Source organism: Nomascus leucogenys, chromosome 6 (assembly GCF_006542625.1).
Source record: "Nomascus leucogenys isolate Asia chromosome 6, Asia_NLE_v1, whole genome shotgun sequence".
Classification (NCBI taxonomy): domain Eukaryota; kingdom Metazoa; phylum Chordata; class Mammalia; order Primates; family Hylobatidae; genus Nomascus; species Nomascus leucogenys.
In genome coordinates, this window is record NC_044386.1 from 64,539,936 (window position 1) to 64,554,768 (window position 14,833).

Consider the following 14,833-nt stretch of genomic DNA (forward strand, 5'->3'; position numbering starts at 1 on the left):
TCAAATCCCACCAGACAACTCAGCAGGCCACCAATAACCCATTCACTTTTCTTCTCCTGTGACTTTACTCATCTTATTATTAAACAAGGAATGTCTTGGTCCACCACTGAACCAAGTTTAAGAGTCAACTCAAATGCCACTTACTTCTTGACGCCCTTCATGATACTGTCAAGGATAATGGAAATATATGATTTCTCCCTTTCATCTATATAAATTATTTCCCCATATATACATTAACATATTGTCAGGAAACTTAACAGAAACATGGTAACTCTTTTTTTTTTTTTTTTGAGACGGAGTCTCGCTCTGTCGCCCAGGCTGGAGTGCAGTGGCGCAATCTCGGCTCACTGCAAGCTCCGCCTCCCGGGTTCACGCCATTCTCCTGCCTCAGCCTCTCCGAGTAGCTGGGACTACAGGCGCCCGCCACCACGCCCGGCTAATTTTTTTTTTTTGTATTTTTAGTAGAGACGGGGTTTCACCGTGGTCTCCATCTCCTAACCTTGTGATCCACCCGCGTCGGCCTCCCAAAGTGCTGGGATTACAAGCGTGAGCCACCGCACCCGGCCAGCAACATGGTAACGCTTATTAAGTTTCCTTTAAGCATTTTTTTATGCTTATGCCTTAGAAAAATTGGAAGAACTAGAAATGGAAATACTGCAGAGTGAGAAACTTATTGGATGTTTGTCAGAGAGAGTATCATGAAGGAAAACATGAGATTAAAGACACTGCAACTATCTGAGAGGCCTGTGTAAAATTGTGTAAGCAAAATAGGGAATCTAATATTGAAATACGCAAATCATTTTACTTTTAGGAACATAGACTCCTTTGTAGAGCATTAAATTTTATGCTATATTAAGTAGAGGCAATGCTGTTTTGTACATAAAAACTATCTTTGGATTATTTACCTTTTCTTTTCTTTCCGAAATTGTTGTCTTTTCAACTCCATCTTTAGGGACAGACAAATGATCAGCTGAGTGGTATCATTAATAGAAGTACCAGTTTTAGAAGCTCTACTTCTGGAAGTAGAATAAAAAGGAGGTGTAACCCAGAGTTTAAGATATCCACTGATAATGAGAGTATTTGAGTGATGGTAATTGGCAAGGAGAAAGACTTAAAGATCTATCTAGAGACAAACCCTTATACTCTAGGCATGCTGCCAGATAAAGACTAAAAACAGCACGTAAGATGGCAAGGAAAATATGCTGTTTGGTTTCTTCATTGCCATAAAAGCCATTGAGAAGGGCTTAAAGAGATATGCCATTCCTAAATGGTAACATTAGACTTCTTGTTCTCTGACTTGAATGAAAAATTTTGCCATTAGGAAATGGCGACAAGGAATGTCATCTTTAACAGAGGGTAGCTTTTTGGTCTATCTACTCATAGTCAACAAAAGGTACAGTAAGTAAGGTCACAGAATGGTCACCCACTTTGGTTCAATCCTGTTTTTGGACAGATCAGTAACTCAACAACACTTTGACTTTCTTTTATGAAGCCTCTTCAGCCTTGATGATAATGATTTCATTAGCAGTGTGTGCTTGATTGTTGCTCACCCACACAAGGTTTTGTATTACCCAACAAACTTACAGAATGTAGCCACAGATTCTTGCTCCAGGAAATGTCTATCAATTTAATTATTAAAACTAGTTTAATGTTGGTGCCCTGTGAGCAGGATCTTTAAGATGAAATGAGCCAATCCACATTCCATTATTTCACTGACATTTAACATAATCCTTGCAGCTGTCAAGCTATGCCTCCCAAATCTAAGACAATGAGTAAATGTTATTAGTTGAATCGGTGACTAAATCAGCTAAAATGGTTGCTTGACTAAACGAATGAGTTACTTGATACATCATGAACACATTGAAGGAAATTGGGAGAAATGGAATTCTGGCTCCTGGGTCCCTAAAAATTGCTGAGTGTGTTTCCTTTTTTGTAAAATAGGTATATTAATATTTTTCCTAGATGTGTTACAGTAAAGATTAAAAATAATTCAAGTAAAATATCTAGCGTATAGCAGAGAATAAATGGTTGCTGTAATTTATTATAATTATTTATTAAAAGTTCAAGTTGCTTTGAAGAAATTAGGCAACTAGTTACTGGTCTATCTGGATCTTAGAAAACTCTAACTAGTACATTCAATCAACTTAAGATAATAGCAAGAGGAAGTTTAAAGTTAGATTAATTCAAGTTGTTAAGCAGCTTAAATAGCAAGCTCACCATTTATTTTAGTTTACTTTTTATCTGACTTCATTTTTAGTTTGAGCTGTTTTATGAAATATTTTTTAGTAAATGGCTGATCTTGCTGGTATTCTGCTGTAGTAAAAACTGAGTAAGATAATAATAGTGATTGTTTGAAGAGGGAGGAAGCTGTTGTTTCTAGTTCAACATTTTATGAAATGGATTGCAAATCCAGGCAGTAATCTCAAACACTGGAATCCCCTATACATTAAGAATCCTGGCAGTCTAAAGATTGTAAGCAAAAAGGCAATAAATACGTCAAAAGAAACTTTATAAATGGGTTTTTGCAAGCCAAGAAAACTGCCAAATAACTTGTAGGCTATAGATGTACTAATGCATTTGTCTTTCTGACCTTCCGATCTTGATTCGTTTTTTGATGCCATCGGCATCTCTAAGGTTACAATTTGGTGGAGATTCTGGATTGCAGTTGTGCTGTCAAAGGGTCATTCTTCCTGGTAATGAGGTAACTAGTGGTCCCTGGGAGAAAGGAGAAAACAATCAGGTCTTGAAAGCTGAAACATACTGAAGTGGAGAGTAGGTTCTTGGCAGGGGCCCAGCTCCTCTTTCTCAGAGCATTTGTCATCATTGCAACAAAGAAGAAAATGGTGGGGTTTGCATAGACAGCCATAAAGTGGGGACCTAAATAACAAAGAAACACAGGCACCCAAATCCCATGAACTGGAATGTATTTGGAGGCTATCTTTGAGAGCACTTTGTTTTTTCATTTACCATATTGTTGAGTCACATGTTAAGGATGTGGGTCACATTAAAAAGAAGCATGATGCTTATTTTGAAGCAAATTATTATCAAATGACCCTGCTTCAAAACATTTCTTAATTTCAATTTGAAGTGAAGTCATTTGACTTTGGAACATATGCCTTTGCTAAATTGTTGCCAAAAAAAGACAACTTAATTTTTGCATTCATTGCTGCAAAACTATTGATTCAAAATGTAATGGAAAGGTAAGACTTTATTTACTCATTATCGCTAGTGAGATTCACTTCATAAAGCCAAAGGTAAACTTGAATACTTGTCACATTTAGTCCAAATGAAGATTGTGACTAGCCTGTGAATCATATTTGTAATTTAAACCTAAATAAAAATAGTAACAATGACAAATAAGTCAAAAATAGAGAATATATGTGAATATGTATAGTGCTATACATATTAGATACTATAAGATATCTGAAAAATAATATTTGAGTAGAACGTATCTCTAGTCATGTGCAACTCCATTTCATGGACCTTACAGACACTAAATTTTCATCTACATATGTTCTCTCAACTAGACTTTGGGCTTTATGGCACAGTTTCTGCAGTAAATTTTTTTCCTATCTTGAAGGTAAAGTTTGGATTATTTTTACAACGTTTTATGTTATTATTTTTCTTAATGGCTAATATATCGACATGGTAAGAAACTCAAACAATACAAAAAGATATACAATGAAGATAAGCCTTCCATTCCCAGCCCCCAGTGTATTTCCTCTCCCTGACAGTTATTGTTAGCATTTTCAATACACCATTCTAAATGTATTATCTGAATAGTTGAGAGCCTATTTCTATGTATCCACCATGCTTTTTCTTTTTTCTTTTCTTTTTTTTTTTTTTTTTTTGAGATAGGCTCTCACTCTGTTCTCCAGGATAGAGTGCAGTGATCGCTACTCACTCCTCTGGAGTAGCTGGGATGACAGGCCACCACATCCAGCTAATTTTTTTATTTTTTCCATTTTTTTTGTAGAGACAGGGTGTCCCTGTGTTGTCCAGGCTGGTCTCAGTCCTCCACCTTGGCCCCCCAAAATGCTAGGATTACCAGCATGAGCCACTGCACTTGGTCGTTCAATATTGCTCAGAAATTTTGGTCTCCCACCCTTCGGACCTTTCGTATTAACATAGTAGCATAACTGGGTCATAATAGGAAGCAGAAAGAACACTCAAACTTGGAAAATTGGAGAACAGTTTACAAATAAAGAAATTATCAGCAAACATATGAGTTATTATATAGGGGAACTACAAGGAGATAGTTTAGTAACCCAAGGTAGTATCAGGGGAGCTGTCACATCTATAGGCTCAAAGAAATGAGGAATGTGATGGTTATTGTTACCTGAACTTGGAAGAAGTCATGTAGGAGAGGAGCAGTAATACAGTTCTCCTAAGGCCAAAAGGGAATGAATGCTGTGACCTCATACTCCTCTCCTCTGGTGCCATGTAGGGGTTCCCAGTAGCCAAATCCAACCAGCAGCCATGGGATCTAGAAGCCCAGTGGTATAGTCCATATAGGTTGGTCTCCACCAGCAAAGAACAGAGCAGAGAAAGGGTAAGCAACTGGAAGACATCTGCTATACACGCTTCTGCTCCATGCTTTTTGCAGTTAAGGATATATGTTGGAGATCCTTCCATCCATCAATACCTATAGATTTCTATCCATTCTTTTGAAAGAGGTAATCTATTTCATTGTGGAGAAAACATATTTAATTGGGCTTCTATTGCTAAACATTTAGATTGATCTTTTGTCTTTTATGAACACAAACACTATAATAAATATGCTCGTATACATGTCTTCATGCATATGTGTTCTGTATCTTTGACATAAATTCCTAAAATGGAATTGCTTCTTATTAATTTAGGTCAAAATTTTAGGAATTTTAGTGCTTATTTATCTCAACAATCAAAATAGGAATTTTAGTGCTTATTTATCTCAACGGGAAAAAATGAAATTACTCTTACTTTTGGGCATAAAGTTTTCAAAAACTGGTTATAAGTGCTATTGCCCCAAATCCAAATTGTTTATTGCTTGAACATCTAAATTCTTTTTGATTTTTAGAATAGTATAATAGTGTAGAAGTTACAAAAATAACATGTACTCAGGAGCTAGTGAGCCTGTGCTGGAATCCTGGCACTGATGCATGACTGTGGGCAAATTTTATAACTTCTTTTTTTTTTTGAGACAGAGTTTCACCCTTGTCACCCAGGCTGGAGTGCAGTGGCACAATCTCGGCTCACTACAGCCTCTGCCTCCCAGGTTCAAGTGATTCTCCTGCCTCAGCCTCCCAAGTAGCTGGGATTACAGGTGCACGCCACCATGCCCAGCTAATTTTTGTATTTTTAGTAGAGATGGGGTTTCACCATTTTGGCCAGGCTGGTCTCGAACTCCTGACCTCAGGTGATCCACCTGCTTTGGCCTCCCAAAGTGCTGGGATTACAGGCATGAGCCACCGTGCCCGGCCTTATAACTTCTTTATGTTTCACTTCCCTTATCTGTAAAACAGGTATACCAGTAATAATAGTGGCTACCTCAAAGGGCTTTGGAGGGGCTCAAATGAATTGAGGTATGCAGGTTGCTGAGACTAGTACCTAGCACTATGTAAAAGTTTTGCTGTTATTATTGTGCAATAATTATCCTTTAACAGCTGCTTCTTCTTGCCACCACTTTTATAAAGACTTCTATTTGTCCCTTGTATACATCTTGCAAATATCTACTTTTCAGATCTTCTCACTTTTTCTATGCAACTACTTACTTTACTCCTTTCAATATTTTTTCACTTATTTCTCCAAGCAACCTCTTCAAACTTGCCCTAACCTACCATGATATACCAATAGTACATCAGAACTTTTTTATATGTTGCTTTTATTGATACATGTTTACTCATATATATGATGCTATAATATATATTGATGCACAAGACATGAGAACAACTACTCTGGTTAGTGGCTTTGGGTTTACTCTGGATCACACCAATGGCTAACTCAGTTGATCTCTGCAGTAGTAACAAACAATGCTTGTTTAAACAGCATACCTCCCAAAGGCCTTAGGTTTTGTTTGTTTGTTCATTTGTTTTGTTTTTAATACCATATTTGAGACTTACAGCATCTGCTAATTTATCTAAACTTCTCTTCAAATTATTGTACTTTCAGCCTTCACCATAACTTCAGGTAACGATTATATAAAATTACCCTTTCCTCTTATTTATCTCCAAACTAAGTTTTCCAAACTTTAAGGGGTACCTCATAATTCTGGAATTGCAATTTTCATTAAAAAGTTGTTTCCTCTACCAAGACTCCATGATTTTGCAAACTAATATCATTTACTCTCTCCAAATAATCATTTTTAGATTTATCCTAATAATGGGACAGAATAAAATTCAAATGGGCAGAGAAAATATAGTTTCCTTATTTTTGCTCTCGTCATGCTAACTTGAAGTCCATTATGGTTTCTCTCTTAATCTGATCCAATAATTTAAAAGTAGGGAAGTCCTTGATATCCAGGGGAAAAAATATTGCTCAGAAATTTTGGTCTCCCACCCTTCGGACCATCTCCTCTCCAACATGACATCTCAAGAAACTTTTGAGTTCTTGTAGGAGGGGTAGAGAATAAGGCTTTTTATTTCATTGTCACTCGTCCATCTAGGCTGCCACTGACTATGTTGGCTTTTGGTGGCTGAAGTCTACAGCTGGTATAATACATATGGTGGGGTCTCTCTGATTTTTTGGCGCCCAGTGGTGCATTCTGACCTGCATGTCCTTCCCTCAGCCCTTGCTGACTCCTCAGGCACTGCCACTGCCAGAGGATCCGTCCAGTCAGCCTCTAGGCCAGATGGTCTGCCTTTGCCATGGAGGCACACCATCCTGTTCAGAATGGACCTCGGAAAGTCCACTGTATTCACGCCACTTAGGAACTTAGAGGGACTCGGAAGGGCGAAATAAACCATCTGGCGGCCAGCTACACCATTCTGGACTGTAAAGTATCTCATGTTGGCATAGGACCATTCTCCTATTTTCTTCAGTGTATCTGTATATATACCAAAAGACAACTTTCTCTGAAGGGTCACCTCCAAGTTGGGGATGAAGTACGGAGAGGGGGACCATTGAGGTACTTTCCTTCCCCTTCTGCGCTCTTTTCATCTTTCTAATTTCTTCCATAATACCCTGGGTCTAAAAGGAGTAGATTGCTCGCTTTCACTGTGTCGTATCTTTCTTCTACCTCAGCCTAACAGGGAGAAGAAATATTCTCTGGGAGAAACGGAAAATAACTTGAGCAGGTGCTCTAGGCTTGGTTCTTGAAAAAATAAGAGAAAAAAGAATAATTTAGACATTCCTCTCTCAAGAAAATGGCTTTTTATGACCATTATAAGACTATTTTATGGAAATTTTCAAATTGATATTTCATTGATACAAAACTACATTTAAAATGTCAGGATCTGTATATTTTGGATCCTATTGTAGTTATCCTAATTCTCTTTTACAACCACCTGACCTCTTGCCTTCTTCCTTACTAGGGGTTTCCTTGGGTCAATCAGAAAGGAGGTCATGAACTTAGAAAAGTAAAAGAAAAAAGCAGACTATTTCAGAATATTACCTCCAATACACTTACCTAATTAATTAATCTATTTGATAATACCTACATTCCTTATAGCAAATTAGGTAGGGCCTACTCTTAGATCTTCACGTATTATCATTCTGTGACACCCCCACTGAATCTTTCTCAAGCTTCAACATATCTATCTTACCAAGGCACAACGACGGCACTGCAAGAAAGTGTTCCTGGTTCAGATGAATTATGACATCATGCTGTGGTTCAGAGAAAGGATAATGTCTTACTTTTTCCTGATAATACTTACTATTGTGCAGATCTCATTTTCTGTGGTTCCCTATTACTGATAACTGATGCTGAGCATATGAGAGCTCAAAGCTGATTAAGGTACTTATCAGTGGGAATTCCACTGACTGCAACATGTGGCTGTGGTGAGATGCTGGGAGAGAGGAAAGATAGAGGCAGGCATTAGTTTCCTCATTTACTCTGAACCTGTCATCAAATTATATCAGGTTAAGAAGCTAGAAAATGGTTAGCAACAGTTGATGAAATCAAGTTTGTCTTGTATTGACTCTAATTGAAACAAGTTGTAGAACCAACATATGACAGGAATGTCAGAAATATAAAGAGGAAAAAAATACTATGTCTTCATGTTACCAAGTGAACATTTTTTATTTTTTATTTTCCCATTCCTATTCACATTTACTGTATCATTTGTAATAGATAAAATCTTACTGAGAGTAACACTTTCAACATGAATCGGATTTCTCATAATATATTTATGCTCTAATTAAAGACAATTTGACCTTGTAAGATTAAAAAAACTTTTTACCCTGAGAAGGTCGAGGCTATAGTGGACCGTGATTGCAACACTGCAATCCAGTCTGGGCAGCAGAGCGAGACCCTGTCTTAAAAAAAAAGGTTGGGAAAACCTTTAAGACTAACAAATCAGGACTCTGACTAGTGTTTAAAAAACTGATGCTTTTTTCTTATGAAGAGCTTATCACTGTAATTGGTCTTACTGTTAAAATAGCCGAATTAGTTGATGGGGAGGATACTAATTTACCGTGACAAATATATTAATTTCCTGGTGTTGCTTTTTAAATAAACAGAATCAAATTTTTTTGTCTTAAAAAATACCCATGAGATTATTTCTTCTGATGGCGTATAAATGTCTTTAAGCTTTTGTCATTTAGTTATCACATCATTTCTAGTCTTTCTCAACAGCCTTCAAAGATAATCATCATTCTTGAAGATTTTGCTGGCTATATTTGGCCCTTTGCTCTTTGAATTTTTGGCTTATTTGCAAACTAGTTGACATTTTTCTGATATTTAGTCTGCTTATCTATGAACATAATATATTTTTAAATTTATTTAGGTCTTCCTCCTACATGTCCTCAATAATAAATTATAATTTTCTCCATAGGAGTTTGCATGTTTGAATAATTTACAGTTTCTTTATATTTCTGTTGCTATAAAATTTGTAACGTTTTTAAATTTTAAATGAACATTGTTGGAGTATAATTTTTATACAATAAAATTTTAAGTGTACAGCTTGATGAGTTTTGACAAAGGTATATACCAATATAATCACCACTCTAATCAAGACATACAGAACAATTCTTTCATGCTTATTTGTAGGCATCCCAACCTCCACCCCAGCCACAGGAAAACACTGGTCTTCTTTTTGCCATTTTGGATTTGTTTTGTCTCCTCTGTAATTTCATATAAATGGAATCATACAGTGTTTATTCTCTTGTTTCTGTCTTCTTTGCTTAGCAAAATATTTTTTAGATTTACCCATTGTCAATGAATGAATTCATTCTTTCTTATTTCTGAGTACTATTCACTACTGAATAGTATCCAAAATACTATTTGTTTATCCATTTAATTGTTGATGCAAATTTGATTGTTTTTAGCTTAGGGCTATTAAGAATAAAGCTTCTGGCCAGGTAAGGTGGCTCACACCTTTAAATCCCAGTACTTAAGAGGCCAAGGCCGGTAGATCACTTGAGTCCAGGAGTTTGAGACTAGCCTGGGAAACATGGCAAGACCCCCATCTCTACAAAAAAAATGCAAAAATTAGCCGGACGTTGTGGTGCACACCTGTAGTCCCAACTACCCAGGATGCTGAGGCAGGAAGTTCTTTTGAGTCTGGGATATGGACATTGCAGTGAGCCGAGATTGTGACATTGCACTCCAGCCTGGGTGGCAGAATGAGACCCTGTCTTAAAAACAAAAAAAGAAAAAACAAAAGAAAGGAAGGGCAGGGCAGGGCAGGGCAGGGCAGGGCAGGGAAGGGAAGGGAAGGGAAAGGGAGGGGAGGGGAGGGGAGGGGAGGGGAGGGGAGGGGGAGGGGAGGGGAGGGGAGGGGGAGGGGAGGGGGAGGGGAGGGGAGGGGGAGGGGAGGGGAGGCGAGGGAAGGGAGAAAGATGGCAGGAAGGAAGGAAAGAAAAGAAAAAGGCCGGGCGCGGTGGCTCACGCTTGTAATCCCAGCACTTTGGGAGGCCGAGGCGGGCGGATCACGAGGTCAGGAGATCGAGACCATGCTGAAACCCCGTCTCTACTAAAAATACAAAAAATTAGCCGGGCGTGGTGGCGGGCGCCTGTAGTCCCAGCTACTCGGAGAGGCTGAGGCAGGAGAATGGCGTGAACCCAGGAGGCGCAGCTTGCAGTGAGCCGAGATTGCGCCACTGCACTCCAGCCTGGGCGACACAGCGAGACTCCGTCTCAAAAAAAAAAAAAAAAAAAAAAAAGAAAAGAAAAAAAAGAAAAGAAGGAAGGAAGGAAAGAAAGAAGGAAGGAAGGAAAGAAAAGAAAAAAAAGGAAGGAAGGAAAGAAGGAAGGAAGGAAGGAAGGGAAAAGAAAAAGAATAAAGCTTCTACGAACATTTGTGCACAAGAGTTTTTGTGGACATCTGGCCCTAATTTTAAGTCCAGAGTAGTATCATAAAAACAATCATTAATGTAAGACAGGTCTCAGTTTATCGTCATAATATGCCTTGGTGTAATTTTTTTTTCATTCTACTTTGGATTTATTAGGCTTTTTTTATCTCTAAGTTTATAATTTTCATCAAATTTGGAAAATGTTCATGAGTAATTTTTTTCTGCTTTCCCACTTTCTCCTCTTTGGGATCTCCAATTAATCATATATTAGACCACTTAAAATTGTCTCACAGGTTATTGAAGTTCTGTTTAAATTTTTCAACTTTTTTTACTCTGTGCTTTAGTTTCGATAATTTCTATCTTTTCAAGCTTACCAATGTTTTCTTCTAGAGTGTATAATCAGTTAAGTTCATCTAGTGAATTTCTCATTTCAGAAATTGCATTTTTCAGCCCTAGAAATTTCTACTTTAAAAATCTTTCATTGTCTCATTATGTTCATGTTTTCCTTTAAATCCTTGTACATATGTATAAAGCTGTTTTTAAGATCCTGTTTGCTAATGCCATCATCTCTGACATTGCCGAGCTGTTTTTTATTGAATAGATGTTCTCTTGGTTTTATGGTATATTTTTCTGTTTATTTTTGTGTCTAGTTTTTTTTTTATTGGTTGCTAGATATTGTAAGTGTTACACCATTGAGCATGTTAATTTTTATGTTTTTCTTTAAAGAATGATGTGTTTATTTTTGCAGGTCATTAGTTACTTGTAGACCAGCTTGATCCTCCTGAGTCTTGGTTTTTAGCTTTGTTAGGGTAGGTCTAGAGTATCCCTTAATCTAAGGCTAACTTAGCCCTACTCTTAAGGAATGGTCTTTCTGCAGACTCTACTGAATGACCTAGATGTTCAAAAAGTCCTCTCCACTGTGACTAGCCAGAACTCAGTGGTCTCCCAGCCTTTTGGGGGCTCTGTGAATTGTTCAGCTTACAACTTCCTTGTAGTTGTTCTTTGCCTAGCCTCATAAATTATCATCCTATATAAATAAACAAAATGGTATATAGCGAAAAACTCAAGAAGACTTTTATGCAGATTTCTGGAACTTTATTTTGTTAGTATGGTGAAATATATTAATTTTCAAAAGTTAAATCATCCTTACACTTTTGGGGATAGACTCAAGTTGTTTATAGTGTCTTTTTTCCTCCACTGCATTTAATATGCTAAAATTTTATTTAAACATTTTCCATCTATGTTAATCAATAAAACAGGCCCATAATTTCCCTTCTCATACTCTTCTAATCTAGTTTTGGTACTAAAATGATATTAGACCCATAAAATAAGTTGAAGAACTACTGTTTTGCATAATAATTGAAGTGTGTTTTTCTTTAGTAGAATTTTGCCTGAAACTGTTTTTCTGCATAAGCAAATTTTAAATAGCTGGTTCCATTTCCTTAATTTTCAAATTTATGACTTCTTCATATTCTTTTAAATAAAGGCATAACATATGTAAGGAAAGAGCATCAAGCTTAAGTGTACAACTCAATATATTTTTACATATATTATATATTACTACAATACATTATATAGACAGATACATAGATACAGACAGCCATCTACCAAACAGATAAAGACTTAGAACATTTCTACTACTCAGAAGGTTCCTTAGCATAATATCCTGAAGGTTTATCCATGGTGTCACATGTTGCAGAATTTACTTCTTTTTAAAGGCAGGATAATATTCCATTATATGCATATACCACATTTTCTTTATCCATTTATCTGCTGATGGACATTTAGGTTGTTTATGTATCTTAGCTATTATGAATAATGCTTCAATGAACAAGGGAGTGCAGATATCTCTTTGAGATCCTCATTTCAATTCTTTTGGATATATACCCAGAAATGAGATTGTTTGATCATATGGAAGATATATTTTTAATCTTTTGAGGAAATTCCATACTGTTTTCCTTAGCAGCTGTGCCATTTTGCATTCCCACATTATGCTAAGTGAAATAAGCCAGTCACAGAAGGATACATGCTGCGTGAGTCCAGTTACATGAGGTACCTAAAATAGTAAAATTGATAGAATCAAAGAGTAGAATGGTGGTTGCCAGGGTGTAGGGGGAGAGGAGAAAGTGGTGGAGTTGCTAATCAATGGGCTGAGAGTTTCAGTTAAACAAGATGAGTAAGTTCTAGAGATCTGCTGTAAAGCATTGTATCTATAGTTAACAATAATAATACTGTATTGCACTCTTGAAAATTTTAAAGGAAAGATCTCATGTTAAGTGTTCATATCACCAATAATGTGGCGTTATTTTTAAGGTTTTTTTTTTTTTTGCACCTTTCTCAATTAGTACCTTACCTCCTACTATTCTGAATTCCATCACTGTAGATAGTTTTGTCTATTCCTAAAATTCTTATAAATGGAATCAAATAGTGTGTGTGTAAAGCGTTTAGCTTCTTTCGCTCAACATAACATTTGTGAGATTTGGCAGTGTTGTTCTGTGTACCAGTAAGTCATTCTTTTTTATTGTCTTATAATATTCCATTGTTTAAATATAACAAAATTCATCCATTCTCCTGTTAATGGACATTTGAATTGTTTCCTGTTTGGAGCTGTTATAAATAAAGCTGCCACAAACATTCTTATACAAGCTTTATAGTGAAAATATGCACTCATTTCTCTTAGGTAATACTTAGGAGTGGAATTGTTGGGCTAAATGACAGGCATGTGTGTAGCTTTAATAATACGCTGGTCCCCCTTTATCCATAGAGAACATGTTCCAAGACCCCCAGTAGATACCTGGAACCCCAGATAGTACTGAACTCTATATATGCTGTGTTTCTTCCCATACAGTCCTATGAAACAGTTTAATTTATAAATTAGGCATAGTAAGATATTAACAACAACACCTAATAATAGAACAATTATAACAATATACTGTAATAAAAGTTATGTAAATATGGCCTCTCTCTGTCTCTGTCAAAATATCCTAACATTTTCAAACTGTGGCTGACTATAGATAGCTGAAACTGGAAAACAAAACCATGGGTAGGGAACTATGGTCTTGCCAAACAGTTTTCCAAAATCATTGTAACAATTATACTCATGCCAGCAATACATGAGGGGAAGAATTCTTCCACAGCCTTGCCCACTCTTGTAATGTCACTCTTTTTAGTGTTAGTCATTCTTGTGGGTATGTACTAGTATTAAGATATTACTTTGGTTTTAATTTGAATTTTGGAATGATGTTGTGTACCTTTCTGTACTCTTAGTATTTATTTGAATATTCATTTTTTTGAAGTGTTTCTTCATGTGTAGGATTTTGTTATTGTTATCAAGTTCAAACTAATAATCAGAGCATGGGTCTTTTTTGTTTTTGTTTTTGAGTTTTTGATGCTTATATTTTGATCTGTATAGAAGTTTGCTTTGTGACACTTTTTTTTGGTTACAATCGTGTGTTTGTAAAGCATATACTCTAATTATTGGGTTGTTCACATCTTCTACATTTTACCTAATTTTTATTTTCCTGAATTACTGAGAAAAGTGTGTTAAAATCTTCCATCATATTTATGGCTTTTTCAATTTCTTTTTGTAATTCTGTCAATTTTTTAATTTATATACTTTGAAGCTATTTATTAAATACATACATGTTTTAAATAGTTATACCTTCCTGGTGAATTTTTTTTTCTTTTTTAACAAGAAGGGAAACCACTCAGACTGAATTATTTCCCTCTTACTCTCCTGGAGGAAGAGAAGAACCATCATCAATGGTACATGGTGGTTGCAGTGAAGCAACAAGAACCTGCTTCATGCTCAGGCAACAACACTAAGACTCCTCCTCATGGCTTCCAGCGCTCTACATGTTTAGAGAAACTTCTCTAGTAACGAACTGTATAGAATGATCATGATTCTTGAAAGTATCGTCTTGAATTTTTCTTTTTATCATTATTTGTCCCTCCCCTCCCCTCTTCTTTCTTCTCCTCTCCTCTCCTCTCCTTTCCTTTCTCTGTACCCGGGCTGGAGTGCAGTGGCGCAATCCCCACTTACTGCAACCTCCACCTCCCAGGTTCCAGAGATCCTCCAGCCTCAGCCTCCCGAGTAGCTGGGATTATAGGCACCCGCCACCACACCTGGCTAATTTTTTTTGTATTTTTAGTAGAGATGGGGTTTCACCATTTTGGCCAGGCTGGTCTTGAATTCCTGGCCTCAAGTGATCCTCCCACCTCAGCCTCCCAAAATGCAGGGATTACAGGTGTGAGCCACCATGCCCGGCTTTGTTTGGTTTCTTTCTTATTCCCAATAACGCGTGATGTCTGGTGTGACTACAAATATATTCACTTTATTTTGGCTAGTAGTAATATTTGCATGGGATGCTTTTTCATCTTGTACTCACAACAGTTCTGTGCC

General features: G+C 36.8%; 1 non-coding gene across 1 annotated transcript; it reads right to left on the reverse strand.

The window, feature by feature from the left end:
• Window positions 1-14,133: 14,133 nt before the first annotated feature.
• On the reverse strand, window positions 14,134-14,353 carry LOC115835800. Its single transcript, XR_004030814.1, has one exon. It is a non-coding gene; the product is annotated as a small nucleolar RNA U3 (small nucleolar RNA).
• Window positions 14,354-14,833: the final 480 nt, after the last annotated feature.